Source organism: Capsicum annuum, chromosome 4 (genome assembly GCF_002878395.1).
Source record: "Capsicum annuum cultivar UCD-10X-F1 chromosome 4, UCD10Xv1.1, whole genome shotgun sequence".
Lineage (NCBI taxonomy): Eukaryota > Viridiplantae > Streptophyta > Magnoliopsida > Solanales > Solanaceae > Capsicum > Capsicum annuum.
The window spans coordinates 60,691,159-60,700,603 of record NC_061114.1 but is presented as its reverse complement, the minus strand read 5'-3'; the positions used below and the strand labels follow the sequence as shown (position 1 = coordinate 60,700,603).

Genomic DNA, 9,445 nt, shown 5'->3' with positions numbered 1-9,445 from the left:
CGTTCCTATGAGGAAACACTTATGATACTAGAACTCATGCCCTATCGGGCATGTTATCCCATTTTGAAATTGGTTTATTCTGCAACAGAAAATGCTAGTTACAATATAGGTAACTAATTTAGTCATTAGTAAAGCCGAAGTCAATGGAGGTACTACAGTGAAGAAATTGAAACCTCGAGCTAGAGGACGTAGTTTTCTGATAAAAAGATTGACCTGTCATATAACTATTGTAATGAAAGATATATCTTTAGATGATAAATATGTCGAGATGTATTCATTAAAAAAATGAGATGTGCAAAAAACTCTATAGCTATGACGTATCATGATCTGTATAATAGTGGAGGATTATGGGACAAAGAATAAATCTACTTAGTTTTAGAATGGATACTATAACCTCGGACGGGTGAGTAACGCGTAAGAACCTGCCCTTGGGAGAGGAACAACAGTTGGAAACGACTGCTAATACTCCGTAGGCTGAGGACAAATATGAGGAATCCGCCCGAGGAGGGGGTCGCATCTGATTATCTTTTTGGTGATGCAATAGCTTACCAAGGCAATGATCAGTAGCTGGTTCGAGAGGATGATCAGCTACACTAGGATTGAGACACGGCCCAGACTCCTATGGGAGTTAGCAGTAGGGAATTTTCCACAATGGGCAAAATCCTGATGGAGCAATGCCGCATGGAGGTAGAAGGCCCACGGGTTGTGAACTTGTTTTCCCGGTGAAGAAGCAATGATGGTATCTGGGGAATAAGCATCGGCTAACTCTGTGCTAGTAGCCATGGTAATACAGTGGATGCAAACATTATCCAATATGATTGGGCGTAGAGCATCTTTAGGTGACTTTTTAAGTCTGTCGTCAAATCCCAGGGCTCAACCCTGGACATGCGGTGGAAACTACCAAACTGGATGGGCAGAGGGAATTTTTGGTGGAGCGGTGCAATGCATAGAGATTGGAAAGAACACCATCGATGAAAGCACTCTGCTACGCCGACACTAATACTGAGAGATGAAAGCTAGGGGAATGAATGGGATTAGATACCCCAGTATTCCTAGCCATAAATGATGGATACTAGGCTATGTACGTATCGACCCATGCAATGTTGTAGCTAACGCGTTAAGTATCCCACCTGGGGAGTACGTTCACAAGAATGAAACTCAAATGAATTGATGGGGGTCCGCACAAGCAGTGGAGCATGTAGTTTAATTCAATGAAAAGCAAAGAACCTTACCAGGGCTTGACATTCTGTGAATCCTCTTGAAAGAGAAGGGTGCCTTTGGGAAGGAAGACACAGGTGGTGCATGGCTGTCGTCAGATTGTGTTGTAAGGTATTGAGTTAAGTCTCACAACGAGTGCAACCCTCGTGTTTAGTTGCCATCGTTGAGTTTGGAACCCTGAACAGACTTCCAGTGATAAGCCGGAGAAAGGTGAGGATGATGTCAAATCATCATGCCCCTTATGCCCTGGGCGACACACATGCTATAATGGCTAGGACAAAGGGTCGTGATCCTGTGAGGGTGAGCTAAAACCAAAAACCCATCCTCAGTTCGAATTATAGGTTGTAACTCACCTGAATAAATCCAAAATTGCTAGTAATCGCCGGTCAGCCATACGACGGTGAATTCATTCCCGGTCCTTATACACACCGCCTGTCATACTATGGGAGCTTGTTATGCCCAAAGTCGTTACCTTAACCACAAGGAGGGGTATGCCAAAGGCAGGGCTAGTGACTGGAGTAAAGTCATAACAAGGTAGCCGTACTGGAAGGTGCGAATGGATCACCTCTTTTTTAGGGAGAGCTAATGCTTGTTGGCTATTTTGGTTTGACACTATTTCACACCCCCCCCCCCCAAAAAAGGGAGCTACGTCTGAGTTAAACTTAGAGATGGAAGTCTTATTTTCTTTCTCAACGATGAAGTAATACCAAGCTCATGAGCTTATTATTAGGACCCCCTTTTTATGTGCCCATGATCCCCCCGTGTAGTGACATAGGGGAGAAAAAAAGAAAGAGAGGGATGGGTTTTATCTCACTTTTGGCATAGCGGGTCCCCAGTGGGAGGCTCGTACGATAGGATATTATCTCAGTTGTAGAGCGCACCCCTGATAATTGCATCGTTATGCCTAGGATGTAAGGGCTCTCAGCCACATGAATAGTTCAATGTACTCATCGATGCCTGACCTGAGATGTGGATCATCCAAGGAACATTAGCATGGTGTACTCCTCCTGTTCGAATCGGAGTTTGAAACCAAACTCCTCCTCAAGAGGATAGATGGGGCGATTCAGGTGAGATACAATTTAGATCCAACTTTTGATTCACTTGTGGGATCTGGGCGGTCCGAGGAGGACCACCACAGTTCCTTTCTTCTTGAGAATCCATACATCCATTATCAGTGTATGGACAGCTATCTCTCGAGCACAAGTTTAGGTTCGGCCTCAATGGAAAAATAAAATGGAGCACCTAACAACACATCTTCATAGACCAAGAACTACAAGATCACCCCTTTTATTCTGGGGTGACAGACGGATCATACCATTAGAGCCATTTTTTTCTTGACTCAATATTGAAATAAGAGTAGGTTTGAAAAAGGATCTTAGAGTGTCTAGGGTTGGGCCAGGAGGGTTTCTTAATGCCTTCTTTTTTCTTCTCATCAGAGTTATTTCACAAAGATTTGCCAGGGTAAGAAAGAAGGGGGGAACAAGCACACTTGGAGAGCGCAGTACAACAAAGAGTTGTATGCTGGATTTGGGAAGGATGAATCGCTCCTAAAAAAGAATCTATTAATTCTCTCCTGATTGGTTGGACCATAGGTGCGATGATTTACTTCAAGGGAGAGGTATTTAGTTCAAGTCTAGGATGGCCCAGTTACTCCAGGGAAAAGAATAGAAGAAGCATCTGACTACTTCATGTATGCTTCACTTGGCTCGGGGGGATATAACTCAGTTAGTAGAGCTCCGCTCTTGCAATTGGGTTGTTGTGATTACGGGTTGGATGTCTAATTGACCAGGCAGTAATTATAGTATCTTGTACCTAAACCGGTGGCTCACTTTTTTCTAAGTAATGAGAAAGAGGACCGAAATGTGCCACTGAAAGACTCTACTGAGACAAAGATGGGCTGTAAAAAATGTAAAGAAGGTAGGATGGGCAGTTGGTTAGATCTAGTATGGATCGTACATGGACAGTAGTTGGAGTCAACGGCTCTCCCAAGGTTCCCTCATCTGAGATCTCTGGGGAAGACGATCAAGTTAGCCCTTGTGAATAGCTTGATGCACTATCTTCCTTCAACCCTTTGAGCGAAATACGTCAAAAGAAAAGGAAGGAAAATCTGTGGACCGACCCCATCATCTCTACCCCATAGGAACTACGAGATCACCCCAAGGACACCTTTGGCATCCAGAGGTCACGGACCGACCATAGAACCCTGTTCAATAAGTAGAATGCATTAGCTATCCGCTCTCAGGTTGGGCAGTCAGGGTCGGAGAAGGGCAATGGCTCATTCTTAAAACCAGCTTTCTTAAGACCAAATAGTCGAGTGAAAAGGGGGGAACACCCACTTTTCTTGGTTCTCCAGTAGTTGGATCCTCTAGAACCACAAGAATTCTTAGTTAGAATGAGATTCCAACTCAACATCTTTTGAGTGAGATTTTAATATGGGTTGCTCTTTGGAGAGCCCGGTACGATGAAAGTTAAAAGCTGTGTTCGGGGGGAGTTATTGTCTATCATTGGCCTCTATGGTAGAATCAGTTGGGGGACCTGAGAGGTGGTGGTTTACCCTATGGCAGATGTCAAAGGTTTGAGTCCGCTTATATCCAACTCATGAACTTAGCGGATACAAAGCTTTATGATAGCACCCATTTTTTTCGATTCGGTGATTTGATCTATGATTTATCATTCATGGACATTGATAAGATCCATGCATTTAGCAGCACCTTAGGATGGCATAGCCTTAAAAGTGAATGGCATGGTTCAAATGAGGAAAGGCTTATGGTGGATACCTAGGAAACCTGAGACGAGGAAGGGCATAGTAATCGACGAAATACTTCAGGGAGTTGAAAATAAGCATAGATCCGGAGATTCCCAAATAGGGCAACCTTTCAAACTACTGCTAAATCCATGGGCAGGCAAGTGACAACCTAGCAAACTAAAATATCTTAGTATCTAGATAAAAAGAAAGCAAAAGTGATTTCTGTAGTAGCAGCGAGTGAAATGGGAGCAGCCTAAACCATGAAAACGGGGTTATGGGAGAGCAATACAAGCATTGTGCTGCTAGGCGAAGCAACCTGAATGCTGCACCCTAGATAGAAAAAGTCAAAAAGATGAAAGCATAACTAGCTTATACTCTAACCCGAGTACCATGGGGCACGTGGAATCTCGTGTGAATCAGCAAGGACCACCTTGCAAGGATAAATACTCCTGGGTGACCGATAGCAAAGTAGTACCATGAGGGAAGGGCAAAAAGAACCCCTATCGGGGAGTGAAATAGAATATAAAACCATAAGCTCCCAAGCAGTGGAGGGAGCAAGGGCTCTGACCGTGTGCCTGTTGAATAATGAGCCAGCGACTCATAGGTAGTGGCTTGGTTAAAAGAACCCACTGGAGCCATAGCGAAAGAGAGTCTTCATAGGGCAATTGTCACTGCTTATGGACCCAACCTGGGTGATCTATCCATGACCAGGATGAAGCTTGGGTGAAACTAAGTGGAGGTCCGAACTGACTGATGTTGGAGAATCAGCAAATAAGTTGTGGTTAGGAGTGAAATGCCACTCGAACCCAGAGCTAGATGATTCTCCCCGAAATGAGTTCAGGCGCAGCAGTTAACTGGACATCTAGGGGTAAAACACTATTTTAGTGTGGGCCGCGAGGTAAACTCCGAATACTAGGTATGGCCTTAAAAAAGAGGGGTCAAAGTAGGCTAGTAAAACGATGGGGGGTAAGCTTCATTAACGAGAGGAAAACAACCTGGATCACGACCTAAGGCCCCAAAATGACCGCTCAGTGATAAAGTAAGAAGGGGTGTAGAGACAGCCAGGAGGTTTTCCTTGAAGCAGGCACCCTTAAAAGAGAGCGTAATAGCTCACTGATCGAGCGCTCTTGCACCGAAGATGAACGGGGCTAAGAGATCTGCCAAAGCTGTGGGGTATAAAAATACATCGATAGGGGAGCATTACGCCTTAGAGGGAAGCCTCCATACGAGAGGTGGTAGATAAAACAGAAGAGCGAATGTTGGCTTGATTAACGCAAACATTGGTGATAATCCAACGCCCCAAAAACTGAAGGGTTCCTCTGCAAGGTTCATCCATGGAGGGTGAGTCAGGGCATAAGATCAGGCTGAAAGGCATCGTCGATAGACAACAGGTGAATATACCCGTACTACCCCTTGTTGGTCCCGAGGGATGGAGAAGGCTAGGTTAGCCAAAAGATGGTTATCGATTCAAGAATGTAAGGTGTCCCTGCCCTTTTTTATGGGTAAGAAGGGGTAGAGAAAATGCCTTGATCCAATGTTCGAATGCCAGGTGCTACGACACTGAAGTAACCCATGCCATACTCCTAGGAAAACCTCAAACAACTTTAAGCAAGAGGGAACCTGTACCAGAAACAGACACAGGTAGGTAAGTAGAGAATACCTAGGGGCGCGAGACAACTCTCTCTAAGGAACTCGGCAAAATAGCCCCATAACTTTAGAGAAGTGGTGCCTCTTCACATCACAAAGGGGCTCACAGTGACCAGGCCTACCAGGCCCAGGCGATTATTTACCAAAAACACAGGTCTCTGCAAAGTCATAAGACAATGTATGGGGGCTGACACCTGCCCAGTGCCAGAAGGTCAAGGAAGTTGGTGACCTGATGATAGGGTAACGACGGTGAACGGCGGCCATAACTATAATAGCCCTAAGGTAGCAAAATTCTTTGTCGGGTAAGTTCCGACCCGCATAAAATGCGTAACGATCTGGGCATTGTCTCAAAGAGAGGCTAATTTTATTCGAAACCCCAATTGTGATATCCCTTCTCTCCAACTTCATACCTTGAAACATACCCTTATTATAGAGATAAATGTGCTTTCACATCTTCTTAACCTGAAATGGCTGGGGAGAGGAAAGGTTCCTTTTTTTAGGGTACTTCCAAGAATAGATCCGGTGGAGATAGGGTGGGTCCTGTAGCTCAGAGGATTAGAGAACGCGGATATGAACCATGGTGTCGTGGGTTTAAATCCCTTCTCTCACACAAACGGCCCAAAAGGGAAATACCTTTCCCTCTAGGGGTAGGAAAATCATGATCGGGATAGCGAACCAAAAGCTATGGAACTTGGGTGTGGGTCTTTTGTCAAAATGGAATGGCTTTTATTCTTCTCTTTTTATTTAACGTGAATGGGGGAATCATTACACATCGTATGCCCGATCAACATACTTTTTTATTTTACGCCCCGTAACTCTTCCTCAACCAGGCTTGGGCAGAATAGCAGAGCAAGTATTAGTAGCATAACAAAAAAGCCTTCCTCGTCATTAATATCTTTGCTCGCGAAAATTGTGACCTCTCAAGAGAATCGATGACTGCATCAAAGATGCAGTGCTAATACATTTGATACTTCTTAATTGGATAGTTGTAAATAGCCCCACCCCGGGCTATGGAACAAAGGATTATCTCGAACCTAGACCGAGGTATTGATGGTGATTTTCTAATCTCGTAGAATAGAATATGATACGATGAGATAGAATGAAATAGAAACAAAGATAGGGAATGAGTTACCTACTTTTAACGGGCAAAGTGAGCCCCTTTATTCTGAATTCTTTAACTCAGAATCAATCAAATCTCCCCAAGTAGGATTTGAACCTACGGCCAATCATTAATAGCCGACCGCTCTACCACAGAGATACTGAGGAACAACAGGAGATTCAATCTCATAGAGTTCAATTCCTGTTCCCAACCCATGACCAATATGAGCTCGAAGCTTCCTTCATAACTCCCAAAACTTCTTCGTAGTGGCTCCCTTACATGCCTAATTTCAGAGGGAACCTTAAAGTGGCTATATTTCATTATATTCCATCCATATCCTAATTCCATTCATTTAATATCCCTTTGGTATCATTGACATAACAGATGTCGTTTCTAGTCTATCTCTTTCTATTTCTTTTCTATATATGGAAAGTGAAAAAATTATCATATAATAATCCAGAAATTGCAATAGAAAAGAAATAAGGGAGGTTTGTGATGATTTCTCAATCTTTTCTACTAAGTAATCTAGTATCCTTATGCACGAATATAATCAATTCGGTCATTATAGTTAGACTCTATTATGGATTTCTGACCACATTCTCCATAGGGCTTTCTTATCTCTTCCTTTACCGAGCTTTGGTTATGGAAGAAGGAACCAAGAAAAAGGTATCAACAACAACTGGTTTTATTACGAGAGAACTCATGATGTTCATATTGATCTATTATGTGCCTCTGCATCTAGCATTGGGTAATCTCATACTGTCTTAGCTTTACCATATCTTTTGTTTCATTTCTTCTGGAACAATCACAAACACTTTTTGATTATGGATCTACTACCAGAAATTCAATGCGTAATCTCAGAATTCAATGTGTATTCCTGAATAATCTCATTTTTCAATTATTCAACCATTTCATTTTATCAAGTTCAATGTTAGCCAGATTTGTCAACATTTATCGCTTTCAATGCAACAACAAGATCTTATTTGTAACAAGTGGTTTGGTTGGTTGGTTAATTGATCACATTTTATTCATGAAATGGCTTGGATTGGTATTTGTTTGGATACAGAAAAATCATTCTATTAGATCGAATAAGTACATTTGATCTAATAAGTACCTTGTGTTAGAATTGAGAAATTCTATGACTCGGATCTTTAGTATTCTCTTATTAATTAGCTGTGTCTACTATTTAGGAAGAATACCCTCACCCATTCTTACTAAGAAACTGAAAGAAGCCTAAAAAACAGAAGAAAGGGAGGAAAGTGAGGAAGAAAGAGATGTAGAAACTGCTTCCAAAATGAAGGGGACTAAATAGGAACAAGAGGGATCCACTGAAGAAGATCCTTATCCTTCTCCTTCCCTTTTTTCAAAAGAAAGGATGGATCTGGACAAAATCAATGAAACAAAAGAAATTTGAGTGAATGGAAAGGACAAAATAAAGGAGAAATTCCACTCTCACCTTACAGAGAGAGGCTATTAAAATATTAATACTAGTAATTGTGAAATTTATGATAAAAAAGATTCTTATATGAATTTTATTCAAAACCAAAAAGTAAAAAAAAAAAAAGTACTAAGCAAATAAAAAGACGAAAACATAAGCTAAATACAAGAAGAGATAAGAAGAGATATGTTCGCCCCCTATACATTTGATATCTTCTCCTAAAATGAAACTAATAACCCAAACCCCGTTAGTCATCCCATCAATTACTTGTCCATCAAAAGGTTCAGTAAATTTAGCTAAGCCTCTTATCCCACCAGCTAAGAATCTTGTATAAAAAGCATCTATGTAAGCACGATTATATGACCAATCATATATGCCATTTATAATTTTGTCCTATAGAATTCTCTTAGGACCCTTTTTAACAAAAAAATTAATTAAATCCAAATTTTTTATAGAAGAATAATGGGTTTATATAAAAAGGATGCTATAAATATTCCAAAATAAGCTATACTAACTGAAAGAACCGCATCCTTTAAAAATTCATTCCAATCCATCGAATTATTCAACTTTTGATGCAAAAGATTTATAGATGGAGCTAAAAATTTTGATAATATATCTAAATTAACTCCCTCTTGGTTGAAAGGAATTCCTATCGATCCAACAAACAAAGTAAAGAGCTACTTCAAATATTGGGAATAGCATAGTATTGTCTGATTCATAAGGATAGGAATAAACCACTTTATGCTCAAAATGAGCAATAGTCATAAAAGGTCGTGTCATCTTTATTTCATTTTTATCAATTGGATATTTAGTCTTTGAAAAAAAAATAAGTACTTTCATTATTATTCATTGTTAATAAACAAGAGTTTTTCTTAATTCCGTTTTTACCCCATAGAGATATTGAATAGAAAGGGGTTTTGTGTTTCCCCACCTTAATTTTGAAAATGAACATTTAAATACCCTTTAAAAGTAAGTAAATAGATCCGAAACATATAAAATGTGGATAATCCCATCGTGGCCCAAGCTATTATTGCGAAAATTGACGAATACAACCAACTATCATTAAGAATTTCATCTTTGGACCAAAAACAAGAAAAGGTGGAATACCACAAAGAGAAAGTGTACCTAATAAAAATGTGGTTTTGGTAATTGGTACATGTTTTCTTAAACCTCCCATAAGACCCATATTTTGGCTTTTAGCTGGATAATATCCAACAATAGTTTCCATTGAATGAATAATGGATCCGAATCCTAAAAATAATAATGCTTTGGAATAAGTATGTGTAATCAAATAAAA

The 9,445-nt window shown here is 40.8% G+C and overlaps 1 pseudogene; it reads left to right on the top strand.

Annotated features, from left to right (window-relative positions):
* Positions 1-7,205: 7,205 nt before the first annotated feature.
* LOC124897949 lies at positions 7,206-8,187 on the top strand (annotated as a pseudogene).
* Positions 8,188-9,445: the final 1,258 nt, after the last annotated feature.